The sequence below is a fragment of the Hypanus sabinus genome, chromosome 13, assembly GCF_030144855.1.
Source record: "Hypanus sabinus isolate sHypSab1 chromosome 13, sHypSab1.hap1, whole genome shotgun sequence".
NCBI classification, from domain to species: domain Eukaryota; kingdom Metazoa; phylum Chordata; class Chondrichthyes; order Myliobatiformes; family Dasyatidae; genus Hypanus; species Hypanus sabinus.
This window is the reverse complement of record NC_082718.1, coordinates 107,002,587-107,019,280: the sequence shown is the minus strand read 5'-3', so window position 1 is coordinate 107,019,280 and position 16,694 is coordinate 107,002,587.

Genomic DNA, 16,694 nt, shown 5'->3' with positions numbered 1-16,694 from the left:
CTTTCAATAGCCTCTGGCAGACCAAGAATTTGTTGATTATGACGTCTACCCTGGCCTTGGAGATCAGTTATTTTGGATGTTAAATTGGTGTTTTGCTCACTCAAATTGGAACAGATGGCTTCTAGCTGAACACGACATTATAAATCTTCAGAAGTTGACTCTAGATGAGATAGACGTTCAGCATGATCCTCCACTCTGGTGTTAATTTGATCCGATTTTGACTCCAATGAACTGAAACAAGACTTATATTCAGACTTAAGTTCAGATACAATCTCTTTTTGGTGTTGTTCCAAAATGGAGACAATCTCAGCAAAGGAAGCAGAGACAGTCGCAATTGTAGAAACTCCTTTTTTCCCATATTTAGGGGACTTTGTGGCCATTGTAGGACAGGCGAATTTGCAGGCAGGTAAGAGAGCAAATAAAAATTAACAGACTGGAGTAAAAAAAGGAGATTAAAAAGTCCAGAGGTAAGAAATGAATCAGAGTGATAATATTAAGCGACTAAACTATTGCCATCTTACTGGATTTCACAAGATGGCTTTTTATATGCAGTAGGTGGTTGAGCTCACTAGAGGATCAGCTATTCTGGATTGGGTGCTATGCAATAAACCAGAATCAATTAGAGAGCTTAAGGTAAAAAGAACCCTTAGGGGAAAGTGATCATAAAATGATCGAATTCTCCCTGAAATTTGAGAAGGAGAAGCTAAAGTCAGACGTATCAGTATTTCAGTGGAGTAAAGGGAATTACAGAGGCACGAGAGAGGAGTTGGTCAAAATTGATTGGAAAAGAACACTGGCAGGGATGATGGCAGAGCAGCAAGGGCTGGAATTTCTGGAAACAACTCAGAAGGCACAGGATATATACATCCCAAAGAGGAAGAGGTATTCCAAAGAAAAGATGACACAAACATGACTAACAAAAGAACTCAAAGTCAACATAAAAGCCAAAGAGAGGGCACTTATTAGAGCAAAAATTAATGGGAAGTTAGGGGATTGAGAAACTTTTAAATACCAACAGAAGGCAACCAAAGAAGTCAGTAAAAAGGTAAAGATAGAATATAAAAGTAAACTAGCCAATAATATTAAAGAGGATACCAGAAGTTTCTTCAGATACATAAAGTGTAAAAGAGAGACGAGAGTGGATATTGGACTGCTGGAAAATTATGCTGGAGAAGTAGTAATGGGGTACAAGGGAGATAACAAATGAACTGAATAAGAATTCTGCATCATTCTTCACTGTGGAAGACACCAGTAGTTCCAGGTGTCAAGGGTCATGAATTGTGTGAATTTACCATTACTATGGAGAAGGTTCTTGGAAACTGAAAGGTGTGAAGGTAGATAAGTCACCTGGACCAGATGATGTACAGCCAGAGTTCTGAAAGAGGTGGCTGAAGAGATTGTGGAGGCATTAGTAATGATCTTTCAAGAATCACAAGAATCTGGAACGGTTCCAGAAGACTGGGAATTTGCAAATGTCACTCCACTTTTCAAGAAGGGAGAGCGGCAGAAAAAGGAAATTATAGGCGAGTTAGTCTGACCTCAGTGGTTGGAAAAAAGTTGGAGTTGATTGTTAAGGCTGTGGTTTCAGGGTACTTAGAAGTACATGAAAAGATTGGCTGTAGGTCAGCATGGTTTCCTCAAGCGAAAATCTGGCCTAACAAATCTGTTGGAATTCTTTGAAGAAGTAACAAGCAGGATAGACATAGGAGAATTGGTCAATGTGGTATATTTGGATTTTCTGAAAGCCTTTGACAAGGAGCCACACATGAGGCTGCTTAACAAACTACAAGCCCTTGGTATTACAGGAAAGATTCTAACATGAATAAAACAGTGGCTGATTGGCGAGAAGCAAAGAATGGGAGTAAAGGGAAGTTTTTCTGGTTGGTTATCATTGACTAGTGGTGTTTCACAGGGATCTGTACTGGGACTGATACTTTTATGTTATATGTCAATGATTTACAATAGATGGCTTTGTTGCAAAGTTTGCAGATGATACGAATATAGATGGAGGGCAGGTGGTTTTGAGGAAATAGGGAGGCTGCAGAAGGACAACACAAATTAGGAGAATAGACAAAGAAGTGGCAGATGGAATACAGCGTCAGGAAGTGTATGATCATGCTCTTTGGTAGAATAAATGAAAAGGTTGACGATCTTCGAAATAGAGAGAAAATACAAAAATCTGGGGTGCAAAGGGACTTGGGAGTCCTTGTACAGGATTCCCTAAAGGTTAATTTTCAGTTTGAGTCTGTGGTGGAGAAGGCAAATGTGATGTTAACATTTACTTCAAGAGGACTAGAATATAGATGCAACAATGTAATGTTGAGACTTTATAAAGCACTAGTGAGGTCTCACAAAGTATTGTAAGCAGTTTTGGGAACCCTAGCTTCAATAGTATTTGCTGAAACTGGAGAGGGTTCAAAGGAAGTTCACAAAAATGATTCCAAGATTGAATGGCTTGTCATATTAAGAGTGTTTGATGGCTCTGAGTCTGTATTCACTGGAATTAAGAAGAATGAGGGGTGACCTCACGGAAATCTATTGAACAGTAAAAGGCCTTGAGAGAGTGGATGTGGAAAGGATGTTTCCTATGGTGTGAGTGTCTAAGACCAGAGAAGACAGCCTCAAAATAGAATGGAGATGAGAAGGAATTTCTTTAGCCAGAGAGAGGTGAATCTGTGGAATTTGTCGCCAAGGCAGCTGTGGAAGCCAAATCTTTATGTGAATTTAAGGCAGAGGTTGATGGGGGGGAAGGCGGGAGATTTGGGTTGTGAGGAAAAATGGAACAGTCATGATGAAATGGCAAAGCATACTGGATGGGCCAAATGGCCTAATTCTGCTCCTACATCTGATGGTCTTATGGTCCTTTGTAACTTCAAAACATTAATCTAGTTCAAAGGAAAACATGGGAGTCCAGGAATGTGGGATTAACTTCATGTTTTACTTTAAGCCAGATGCACTCATATCATCGGGTGGCAGAATAACACATGCAATTCATGTATTTATACATATAACCCATCATGAATTTTACAAACAAGAATGCTTAATCAACCAAATACATATACAATATTACTTAAATATTAAATACACAAGAGTATCAAATCAGAAACAAGCAAACGGCTTGTACCTTGTCACATCTCTTACACATGGGCATTTTGAAATTATATGCCTCTTCATTTGTAAAGCTAAAGCAGTTAATTCAAATAGTAGAATTATTTTTCAAAGATATAAACATGAACTTTGGACGAGATAAGTGCTGAACATTCAACATAAAGAAAAGAGCAAGTAGAATTTAAAACAGAGCAGCAGCCTGCAATACAACCAATGGATGAATATGAAACATATCTGTATTTGGGATATCAACAAGCATAGAAAGCAGTGTGATAAAGGGATAACCTTTGCCAGAAATCACTTCAAGGCTTAAGAAAATCTGCCAACAGTGCTTAGCAGTAAAACTATAACAAAGGCAATGGACAGTTCCACTGTAACCACATTAATGTATTCTCTTTGCATAATATCTTGGTCTGAAACTGATATGGAAAATTTACAAAGAGAAATAAGAACAGAAATGACAAATGTTATAAAACACTACGTAGACTCGAACATACTTAGGTTAACACTACCCAAGACAGGAGGAGGAAGAGGAATAACAGACATAAAAAGTGTACACAACTGTCAGATAAAATTCCTTATGACATATTCTCATCAACAAAATTAGGATTCAGCACGCCAAGCATGTGTATGAAATTCTAATAAGAATTACAGTACCCAACTCAGATGAAAGCACAACCCAGAAAAATGAAGAAATTATCACCCTAGAAGAGCATAAGAAGATAAGAAATAGGAGCAGGAGTAGGCCATCTGGCCTGTCGAGCCTGCCCCACTATTCAATAGAATTCACCAAAATCTTGCTTTAAAATACTAACTCATAAATACACCATACCTTACTGAAAATACAAGCCTAAATCAGTTTTAGAGTCATATAATATGAAATATAATGTAAGAATCTTCTGAATCTCGAAAGTTGCCAAACCAGACATAGCACTTTGAAACTCATGGATCACTCAGCCACTTTGAATGAGTTCAGGACACACCTTGTGACTTCCTCTCAAAGACTGATCACACCGAACAAAATCCTACATACTCAAGGAGACTTTTGAAACCAAGGAATGCTGGAGTCTTTTGATGCCACGGACCCCTCTATTCAAATGTTTCAATTAGTCAGTATCCTTAGTAACTTCCAAGCTTTCTGACCTTCTAAGCTCTGACTTTATAATCCCTAAATAACTCACATCAAAGCCCACAGGGAGCAGCTCACTTCCAGAGGGGTCAACAAATCTGCTCCATATTGTTGCATCAGAATCTTTTCTTGAGCTTCTGCCTTGCTCGATTCAATTCGTGGCACTGTGTCACAGTCCCTATTCTGAGTCTCACTGTATACCTAGTGTAGTATATTTATCGCTTCAGTAATAAGTGAGTAATATCGGAAATATAATGTTAGATAATTTGTTTGTTTACATAATTCATTACGGGTTATATGTAAGAAGTACATGATGACATACGTCATTACATCACCATGTCATATGTGAGTACCTCACTAAAGAATATCCAAGAAGGCAGAACATATCATAGCTTCTGTGTTTTTCTTTTGATTGGGTTTTGGAGATACAAAACATAACAGTGGCAACCAGGAAGTTTTAAAACGAACCCCTGATGGCTACCTACCTGTTGAAGTGCAGCACGTTTTGTTTTTTGTAAGGGGGATAGAGAGAGAGATTTGAGCTTAAATAAATGCACAGTACGTTTTTCTTTGGAAGGGTGTGAGAGAGTTTCGAGTTGAAGAAAAGCACAGCACATTATTCTTCAAAAGGGTTTCAGTTAACAAAGGCAGAAAATGGACAAAATTAACAAGCAATGAGTGAACGTAAACAGTGTCTACCAAGTGATGATAATAATACATTTAAAAAGCAGAAATGACTAGCTACATCGGAAAGATAGAAGCATTCAATTGCACAACAGATAACTAGATGATGAATATCTACTGAACGAACTGAACACTATTCTGAATCAAATGAAATAGCCAATGAGAAATGAGTGCCAGTGTTACTGAGTAAAATAGGTAGAAAATCATACAGTTTGATTAGAAGTTTAACAGATCCAAACAAATCAGCCGAAATGAGCTTTGCTGATATCATGAACGTAATGCAGGAACAATTAGAACCAAAACCATTGTCAATTGCAGAACAAGTTTGGTTTCATAGGTGGAATTAAAAGGAAGGGGAGGTCACTTCAACTTACCTGGCTGAATGGAAGAAGTTGTCTGAACATTGTCAATTCAGTGATAGGGTTAATGATGCACTGAGAGATCACTTAGCTTGTGGAGTCTTGCAGGAAAGCATTCAAAAATGGCTTTTAACTGACATTTAAAAGAGCAGTTGAAATTGCTGCATCAATAGAAACAAAGATACCAAACTGAAGCCTGCAGATATCCATCTAAGAACTTATATAGAGAAAAGATAACTCCTGTGTGAATGGCATTTGTAACAATGAAATACACAACCAACAAGCCTCATTGGACTTGTATTTGGTAAAAACAGTACAGCCAGAATTGTGGGGCCATAACTAGCTGAGACAACTAGAACTTGATTGGAGATCCATCCACCATTTGCATGTCACATCCCCTGTCATGGAGTCAACGGAAAGCAAATTAAGAAAGGTACCGGATGGTGCCACGGCAGTGTTCCAGGATTTCAATGCAAAACTCAAACATATCAAGGGTAAAATAGTGTTAAATGGAAATGCCACACCCAAGTTTTACAAAGCCTGTCCGGTTCCTGATACCATCTGTGATAAAGTAGCCAGTGAGCTCGATCACATGGAGGCTGAAAGAATTCTTTGCAAGGCTGAGTGGAGCCCACGGGCAATACCAGTGGTCCCTGTAACCAGGAAGGACGGGCCGGTCAGTATCTGTGGTGATTTTAAGGTCACCCTCAACCCAATATTGAAAGAAGATCAAAACCCTCTGTGGTGAACTATGTGCCTGTCGGGACACGCCCCTGCTGACTGCTCCTGTGGCTCCTCCCACAGGCCCCTGTATAAAGGAGACCTGCGGCCTGAAGATCGGCCTCAGTCTCCAGGACCTTGTATGATAGACACTCACTCCTGGTTCCTTCTTCCAGTCAATAAAAGCCGATATCTCGCCTACGTCTCAGTGTGAGTTATTGATGGTGCATCAATTTTATTGACTGGAAGTTTTAAAACATGGAACCCGTTTTGCGTCCGGACCGGTTGGATTTGGACCCTCAAGACCCTGACGCGGCTCTCGCTTTTGAACACTGGCTTGCATGCTTCCAATCGTACTTGGTGGAGCTTCGTGCGACTGAACCCGCCGTTATGCACAGAATCCTACTCTCGAGGGTCTCCTCCAAAGTTTACTCCTTTATCCGGGACCTGCCGACCTACGAAGGGGCACTGGACGCCCTCAAACGACAGTACCTGCGGCCGGTGAACACCGTCTACGCAAGACATCGCTTAGCTACCCGGCAACAGCGGCCTGGCGAATCGTGCGCTGAGTTTCTCCGAGCACTACAGACACTCGTCCGAGCTTGTGACTGCAAGACGCTCATGGCAGAACAGCATGCGGAGCTGCTGGTGCGAGACGCCTTTGTGACGGGACTGAGGTCAGTGTACATGCGCCAGCGACTGCTGGAGAACTCGGATCTTACCTTAAGCTCGGCGATAGAGAAGGCCAACGCTCTAGAAGCTGCGTGGCATAACGCCGACGCTGTCCAGTCGCGCGATTCCCCGCCGGTTTCGTGGACGCCTCAGACCCCGCCACCGCCGGCTCCCGGGAGCGAATTCGCCAACGCCGCCGCCAGTCGCCATTCCACGAGCTCCCCGACCCAGACCACGGCTGTGGCCCGTAAGAAACTCGTGCTTTGTTATTTCTGTGGCCAAAAGAAACATCCTCGACAACGCTGTCCAGCGCGAGAAGCGACCTGCTCCAGCTGCGGAAAGCGGGGCCATTTCGCCAAGGTCTGTAAGTCTCAACCTCGAGCGGAGTGCAGCGCTGCGGGTGAAACGTGGGGGCCGCCATCTTGCATGCCGGGATGTGGGCGGCCATCTTTGTCGACGTCAGCACGCCCCGCCCCCGATCCTCGGATGCTGACCGGGTACCCCGGATGTGAGCGGCCATCTTTGTCGGCGTCAGCATGCCCCGCCCCCGACCCTCCGATGCTGACCGGGTACCCCGACGGCGATCCAACTCTGGCCACTGTGACTCTCGACCAAAGCGCCCCACACCAGCTTGCAAGATCCATGATGGACATCCAGGTGGAGGGGCACTGGACTGGATGCCTGTTTGACACGGGCAGCACTGGGAGTTTTATTCACCCGGACACAGTGCAACGCTGCGGACTTGCAACGCGGCCGGTCAGTCGGAGGTTCCATTTGGCCTCTGGGTCGCAGTCCGCAGACATCCGGGCGGGTTGTGTAGCGACTTTGGTGGTGCAAGGCACAGAATATCGGGACTTTGAACTGCTGGTCATGCCTAATCTGTGTGCACCTGTGCTATTGGGGCTGGACTTCCAGAGCCATCTCGAAAGTGTGACTATGGTATACGACGGGCCCCTCCCACCACTCACTGTCAAGAATCCTCAGTTTTGTGGGACTTCTTCACATACCCCGCTACTGACCACACACACACACGGACACACACATCCCATCCAGAACCAGGCCAACAGCTGCGCTACCGACACTTGCAGCCTCTCCACTCTCAAGATCCCTCCCCCACCGCTGTTCGCCAACCTGACCCCCGACTGTAAACCTGTGGCAACCAAAAGCAGGAGGTACAGCGCGGGGGACCGGGCCTTCATTCAGTCGGAGGTGCAGCGGCTGCTCAGGGAGGGGATCATTGAGCCGAGCACAAGCCCTTGGAGGGCCCAGGTGGTTGTTGTTCGGACTGGGCAGAAAAATAGGATGGTGGTGGACTATAGTCAAACCATCAATAGGTTTACGCAGCTTGACGCATACCCCCTACCCCGCATCGCGGATATGGTCAACCAGATTGCTCAGTATAAGGTGTACTCGACAATAGATCTGAAATCCGCTTATCACCAGCTCCCCATCTGCCCAGAGGACCGCCCCTACACCGCCTTCGAGGCGGGCGGCCGGCTCTATCACTTCCTGCGCGTCCCTTTCGGTGTCACGAATGGTGTCTCTGTCTTCCAGAGGGAAATGGACCGGATGGTGGACCAGTACCAACTGCAGGCCACATTTCCCTATCTGGATAACATCACCATCTGTGGTCATGACAGGCCAGATCACAACGCCAACCTCCAACGGTTTCTCCAAGTGGCCGCAGCTCTGAACCTTACTTATAACAGGGACAAGTGTGTTTTTGGTACCACCCGCCTTGCTATACTTGGGTATGTCGTGGAAAACGGGGTTATTGGGCCTGATCCCGAACGTATGCGCCCCCTGTTAGAGCTCCCTCTTCCCACCACTCTCAAGGCCCTCAGACGGTGCCTGGGGTTTTTTTCCTATTACGCCCAATGGGTCCCCCATTACGCAGACAAGGCTCGCCCCCTGGTCAAGTCTACCTCGTTTCCCCTCTCTGCTGAGGCCTGCGCGGCCTTCAACTGCATTAAAGCGGACATTGCCAAAGCTACGATGCATGCAGTGGACGAGACCGCTCCCTTCCAAGTGGAGTGTGATGCCTCCGATTTCGCTCTGGCTGCTACCCTTAATCAGGAAGGCAGACCAGTAGCATTCTTTTCTCGTACCCTCCAAGGCTCTGAAATTCGGCACTCCGCGGTGGAGAAAGAAGCCCAGGCCATAGTGGAGGCTGTTAGGCACTGGAGGCACTATCTTGCTGGCAAAAGATTCACTGTGCTGACCGACCAGCGCTCGGTTGCGTTCCTGTTCAGCAACCAACAGCGGGGCAAGATCAAAAATGATAAGATTTTGCGGTGGAGGATAGAACTCTCCACCTACACCTATGATATCCTGTACCGGCCTGGCAGACTCAATGAGCCCCCTGATGCCCTATCCCGGGGAACATGTGCTAGCACACAGCTCGACCAGCTGTACGCCCTTCATGCACAACTTTGCCATCCGGGGGTCACCCGATTTTACCATTTTGTGAAAGCTCGGAACCTGCCGTACTCCCTGGAGGACATCAGGACGATGACCAGGGACTGCCAAATTTGTGCCGAGTGCAAACCGCACTTCTACTGTCCTGACACGGCACAACTTGTCAAGGCCACCCGCCCTTTTGAACGCCTGAGTGTTGACTTTAAGGGCCCCCTTCCCTCCACTGACCGCAATGTCTATTTTCTCAGTGTTATTGACGAGTTCTCACGGTTCCCCTTTGCCATCCCCTGCCCCGACACCACTGCCACGTCCGTCATAAAAGCCCTGCACCAGCTCTTCACTCTGTTCGGGTATCCCTGCTATATCCACAGTGATAGAGGGTCCTCCTTTATGAGTGACGAGCTGCGCCAGTACTTGCTAGCTAGGGGCATTGCTACCAGTCGGACCACGAGTTATAATCCCCGGGGTAATGGCCAGGTAGAGCGGGAGAATGCCACAGTGTGGAAGGCCACACTTTTAGCCCTTAAGTCCAAAGGGTTGCCGGTCTCTCGATGGCAGGAGGTCCTCCCTGAGGCACTGCACTCTATCCGCTCTCTGTTATGTACGTCCACCAATGCCACCCCTCACGAACGCTTATTCTCTTTTCCCAGGAAGTCTGTCACTGGGACCACCCTACCAGTTTGGCTGACGTCCCCGGGGCCAGTGCTGCTCCGGAAACATGTGAGGAGCAATAAATACTCCCCGCTGGTGGAGAGGGTTCACCTTCTCCATGCGAACCCCCAGTATGCTTACGTGGTCTTACCTGATGGGCGGGAGGACACGGTCTCCATCCGCGACCTGGCACCCGCAGGTGCAGCAGACCACTACCCTGAAGGCTCTCCGGTAACTGTGAACCCTGCACCAGAGGTGACACCGTACTCACCAGGCCCTACACAGACTCCTCACGACACTTGTATACCGGGCGTTTCGTACGCATTTATACCAGGCGCCTCGCACATGCATGAGGGATCACCAGCGCCTAGTGGGCAAGAACACGCGCAACCCCCGTCCCCTGTGCAATCGCCAATGTTGCCGGCACCTATGCGGTCACAGCCGGTGCTACGTAGATCGCAGCGACAGATTCGACCGCCTGATCGGCTTGACTTGTAAGAACCTTCGCTACATGAGGACTTTTTCAAACGAAGGGGGGGTGAATGTGGTGAACTATGTGCCTGTCGGGACACGCCCCTGCTGACTGCTCCTGTGGCTCCTCCCACAGGCCCCTGTATAAAGGAGACCTGCGGCCTGAAGATCGGCCTCAGTCTCCAGGACCTTGTATGATAGACACTCACTCCTGGTTCCTTCTTCCAGTCAATAAAAGCCGATATCTCGCCTACGTCTCAGTGTGAGTTATTGATGGTGCATCACCCTCTGTCCAGGGTAGAGAATATCTATGTAAACCTTTTTGGAGGGAAACACTTCAGTGAAATGGACAGCTGAGGCCTGCTTAGAAATGAAGAGTTTCTTGTCATAAACACTCACAAAGGACTTTATCGCTATAATAGGTTTATTTTTGGAGTAGCATCTGCACCTGCACTCTGGCAGAAAGCGATGGACCAGGTGATGCAAGGCTGCCCAGGCCCTCAGTGGTACCTGGATGATATCATTGTTACCTGTGAGGATGACAAGGAACATCTCCAGAATCTCAAACCGTGTTAAAATGATTGGAAGGTTATGGGTTCAGAACACGATGTCACAAGTCGAATTCTTTAAACCAAGTATCTCTTACCGTGGCCACAACACTGATGCACAAGGATTACACAAGTGTGCAGAGAAAATTCATGCTTTCTTCACCCTGTTCCTCACTAACACGCACACTCACACACACACACACACACACACACACACACACACACACACACACACACACACACACACTTCTCTTTTGGAAGAATCCTGCTGAGTGAACTCCCACGATGGCCTATTTGACAAAACTCCCCAAATTGAGACCTGTTACTCAGCATGACTGGTCACTGTGTTCCCAATACACAGACACAGACGGACACCCTGCATGTTTACTGACTGGTCACTGTGTTCCCAATACACAGACACAGACGGACACCCTGCATGTTTACTGACTGGTCACTGTGTTCCCAATACACAGACACAGACGGACACCCTGCATGTTTACTGACTGGTCACTGTGTTCTCAATACACAGACACAGACGGTCACCCTGCATGTTTACTGACTGGTCACTGTGTTCCCAATACACCGACACTGACAGACACCCTGCATGTTTACTGACTGGTCACTGTGTTCCCAATACACAGACACAGACGGTGACCCTGCATGTTTACTGACTGGTCACTCTGTGTTCCCAATACACAGACACAGACGGTCACCCTGCATGTTTACTGACTGGTCACTGTGTTCTCAATACACAGACACAGACGGTCACCCTGCATGTTTACTGACTGGTTACTCTGTGTTCCCAATACACAGACACAGACGGTCACCCTGCATGTTTACTGACTGGTCACTGTGTTCCCAATACACAGACACAGACGGACACCCTGCATGTTTACTGACTGGTCACTGTGTTCCCAATACACAGACACAGACGGACACCCTGCATGTTTACTGACTGGTCACTGTGTTCCCAATACACAGACACAGACGGTCACCCTGCATGTTTACTGACTGGTCACTGTGTTCCCAATACACAGACACAGACGGTCACCCTGAATGTTTACTGACTGGTCACTGTGTTCCCAATACACAGACACAGACGGTGACCCTGCATGTTTACTGACTGGTCACTCTGTGTTCCCAATGCACAGACACAGACGGTCACCCTGCATGTTTACTGACTGATCACTGTGTTCTCAATACACAGACACAGACGGTCACCCTGCATGTTTACTGACTGGTTACTCTGTGTTCCCAATACACAGACACAGACGGTCACCCTGCATGTTTACTGACTGGTCACTGTGTTCCCAATACACAGACACAGACGGACACCCTGCATGTTTACTGACTGGTCACTGTGTTCCCAATACACAGACACAGACGGTCACCCTGCATGTTTACTGACTGGTCACTGTGTTCCCAATACACAGACACAGACGGTCACCCTGCATGTTTACTGACTGGTCACTGTGTTCCCAATACACAGACACAGACGGTGACCCTGCATGTTTACTGACTGGTCACTCTGTGTTCCCAATACACAGACACAGACGGTCACCCTGCATGTTTACTGACTGGTCACTGTGTTCTCAATACACAGACACAGACGGTCACCCTGCATGTTTACTGACTGGTTACTCTGTGTTCCCAATACACAGACACAGACGGTCACCCTGCATGTTTACTGACTGGTCACTGTGTTCCCAATACACAGACACAGACGGACACCCTGCATGTTTACTGACTGGTCACTCTGTGTTCCCAATACACAGACACAGACAGACACCCTGCATGTTTACTGACTGGTCACTCTGTGTTCCCAATACACAACACAGACAGACACCCTGCATGTTTACTGACTGGTCACTGTGTTCCGAATACACAGACACAGACGGACACCCTGCATGTTTACTGACTGGCCACTCTGTGTTCACAATACACAGACACAGACGGACACCCTGCATGTTTACTGACTGGTCACTCTGTGTTCCCAATACACAGACACAGACGGACACCCTGCATGTTTACTGACTGGCCACTGTGTTCCCAATACAGAGACACAGACGTACACCCTGCATGTTTACTGCAGTACACGGTAGACAGCTTTTAACCCATTGTCCTCTTGTTTAGTGACCTGCCCTTCCCAGATGAGATCCCTCTCTTTGGTTACACACTGATTCTAATGGAACTCTCTCACTGACCCCTTCTCCTTGCCACTCCAGCCTGTCTGTGCATTTGAGTGAAGAAGGCTGCATTGTTTCTCCATGTGTAGATTGAAATGTGGTCCTCGTTGTCATGATTCACCCTCTCAGTGTGGACCACCCCATCCAGGGTAACCTGAACCATCTCTCCTAGAGTCCTCCCTGTCCTGTGTTACTTATCCTGAGTAGGATGAATTTACTTCTTACACTGATGCTTTAACTCCTTCACCATATTCTCACCTGCCTGGCCCAGGTCAGCCATCGGGAAATGTTGACCATGACTCAGCTGTTGTTTTATGGGCGTAAAATTGAAGATCGGACACACTAACTAGTGTTGAATGTCGTGATGTTGGAATGTTCAGACTGTAACAACCCCAAAAGGTCACTGATCCATGGGGGGCACAGACTTCTGTGCAGTCAGATTTGCTCTGAACACTCAGCTCTTTTAAGCTGTCCACAGGAGGCTTTGAGTTAGTAATTATCTTGTTCAATACCTCCTGATCATTGTCTCCAGGAAGTGTTGGGAAGGGCTCTCTCATTTCACTTCTGCTTGTATTGGGGCGACTACACAGTAACAATGGTCAATGGAGGTACCACCCTCTCTCCATCCTTCCAAACCACTTCCCTTTGATACTCACCTGCTTATTTTCTCTCTGAAACATAGAAGAAAATAAGGATTCTCCTTCTCTGCACTTTTCAATCTGAGACCCAAGCCTTGTGTTACTACATGCATTCTCTTCAGACACATACAGTATGCCACACAATGGATGTGTTTTGTTTATAGCACCATTCAAAGGCTCTTCTTATGACCAGCCATTCAGACCTGGAAACGCTTTCGTGAACCTCTTTTGAACCTTTTCCAGTTTCAATGCATCCTTGCTAAGATAAGGGGCCCAAACCTGTTCACAATCACCCAATACTCCTTCTGAAATCTATAATCAGCTCCGTGGTCTCGCTGATGTTGAGTGAGAGGTTGTTGTTATGGTACCACTCAGCCAGATTTTTATTCCCCCTCCTGTATGCTGATTCATCGCCACATCACCACCGTTAGAAGCTGAATTTTTCAGTGAATTGAAACTAACATGTCCAAGAAAAGGGAGATTGCATAATGTCTGAGGCGCAGACACATATCTTAATGTCAGAAATTTGTAGGAATGCTGGAGGTTATTAGTCCTGCAGACTCATCCGGACACCCCAAATCAGACAAAACTCCAGTGGTCTTCAGTCTTATTGTTTTCCAATCTCTGGTCCTGAAACCTCCTCATGGAACTCGCAGGGCAAGTCCCACAGTGACTCGTCTCATTTTCAGAGGTGGTCACCTCATCTTCCCCATATTGTGATACCGATTATCGAGAGTTCGTGCCGTGACAATTCCAGCCCATCACCCCATCTCGATCCCTATTCAGTGTCTATGTTTCAATCAGTGAGACCAGTCATAATCCCATTTTGATCAGTCACACACACTCATAATAGAACATACTCTCACACATGCACACAAGCGCACAAATGCAGACATTCATAAACACAGAGATGCTATGATACACGCGTGCACACACACACACACACACACACATACACACACATAAACCTCGCCATCAAACCCACAGGCAAAGGGGGTTCTGTTATAATGTGGCAGACTGATTTCCACCTGGCTGGGGGCAGGCAGCAACTCTCAGGCACCTCGTACCTTGCCCTTGGGTCCCCACTCCACTGCATCAAAAAGCAGTGTCCAGTCCCATCACTGACCTCAGTGCAGCCCTCCCATCCACTGCCACCAAGCCCATAGTTCCCTTACCTCACACTGTTTGCTTCTACCTCCTTCTCAAGGTCCACAAACCTGTCTGTCCGGGAAGGCTCATTGTCTCTGCCTGCTCCTGCCCCACGGAACTCTTGTTCTTAAGCCTTGACTCCATTTTTTCCCTCTTGGTTCAGCCCCTTTCCCATGTCCATCCACAACACTTCTCATGCTCTCTACCTCATCAGTAATTTTCAGTTCCCTGGACCTGACCACCACATTTTCATCTTGGCAGCCCAAGCCCTATACACTTCTATCAGCCATCAAGGAACGCCTTAAAACTCTCAGCTTCTTTCTCAATGAAAGAATCAACCAGTGTTCCCCTCCACCGCCACCCTGTTCCATCTGGCAGAATTGGTCCTCTCCCTCAACAATTTCTCCTTTGGCTCCCCTCACTTTCATAGGTCGCGGGGTAGCCATGGGTAGCCCCAGCTATGCCTGCCTTTTCGCTGGCTATGTGAACAGTCCATGTTCCAAGCCTTATCCGGCAATGCTCCCCAACTGTCCCTCAGCTTCATGGACGACTGCATTGGTGCTGCTTCATTCACCCGTGCTGAGCTCACCAATTTCATCAACTTTGAAGAAGAATTGAGTGTTTTCCTGGAATTTATGACAAATATAATCTTCTCGAGCTTCCATTCAGGTGAGGGTATCAATTTTAACCGATGTTTCGATGACAATCTTTGCCATCTTCATCAGGGATGATGCCTTGGCACATCTATTCTGGTGGTATATATACCCCTGTTATCCATCCCTCCTGATTGCTTAATCCTCATCCAATCAGGTTTTCGCTGTCCCACCTTGTTTACAATCAAATTCCAGTTCTTACATAGAACAATACCTTCATCTTTGTTAAAATTCTTACTCCCCAGGCTTATTTCAATGGCTTCCTTCACCAGGTGGTCCCAAAAGACATTGGTACAGCACAGTAGTTTTGTGCTGTTGAAGTCAGTCCTAAGGCCATTGCAGATGCAATGTTCTGCCACTGCCACTGCCGGTTTCTCCGCGCAACCCAAATGGATACTGTATACCTTCATGCAGGTTTTCATTGTGCACCCCGTCTGGCCGATATGTGCGCTCAGTATTCACAGGGAATCCTGTAAACACCAACTGTCCTTAGTCCCAGGTCGCCTTTGACCCGCATATACTAAGATTTGAGCTTCCTTACGGGTTTGAGCATGGTATGCTCAATGGAGACCATGGAAATATAGGTTCATCAGCTTTGCCTCCATCTTCCACCCTGCCCTTAAATTCACTTCCGTCACCTCCCTCCCCTTTCGTGCTCTCTCTGTCTCCATGTCTGGATGAAATGTCAAGCAATATCTCTTATAAACTTAACGATTCTCACAATTACCTTGACTATACTGCTTTCCACCCTATTCCTTTTTCTCAGTTTCTTTGACTCTGTTGCATCTATTCCCAGTATGTGGCCTTCCTTTCCAGGACATCTTCCCACCGTCTTAACACTGATAGAGTTCCTCTTGTCCTTACCTATCACCTCATGAACCTCCTCATCCAACACATCGTTCTCTGCAACTTCCACCATCTCCAAATGGATCCTCCATGATTCTCCTGTCCATTCGTCCCTCCCACTAATCTCCCTCTCAGCACTTAACCCTGTAAACAGCCAAAGTGCTACATCTGCCCACTCACCTCCATTCAGGGCCCCAAACAGTCCTTCCAAGTGAGGCAACACTTCACCTGTGAACCCGCTGGAGTCTGCTATTGTGTCTGGTGCTCCCAATGCTGCCTCCTCTACATTGGTGAGACCCAGTATATATTGGGGGACAGCTTCATCAAGCACCTCCACTCCACCTGCCAAAAGCAGAACTTCCCAGCGGCCAAGCATTTTAATTCCAATTCCCATTCCCATTCCGACATGTCGGTCCATGGCCTCCTCTTATGCCATGGTAAGGCTACTCTCTGGGCGGAGGA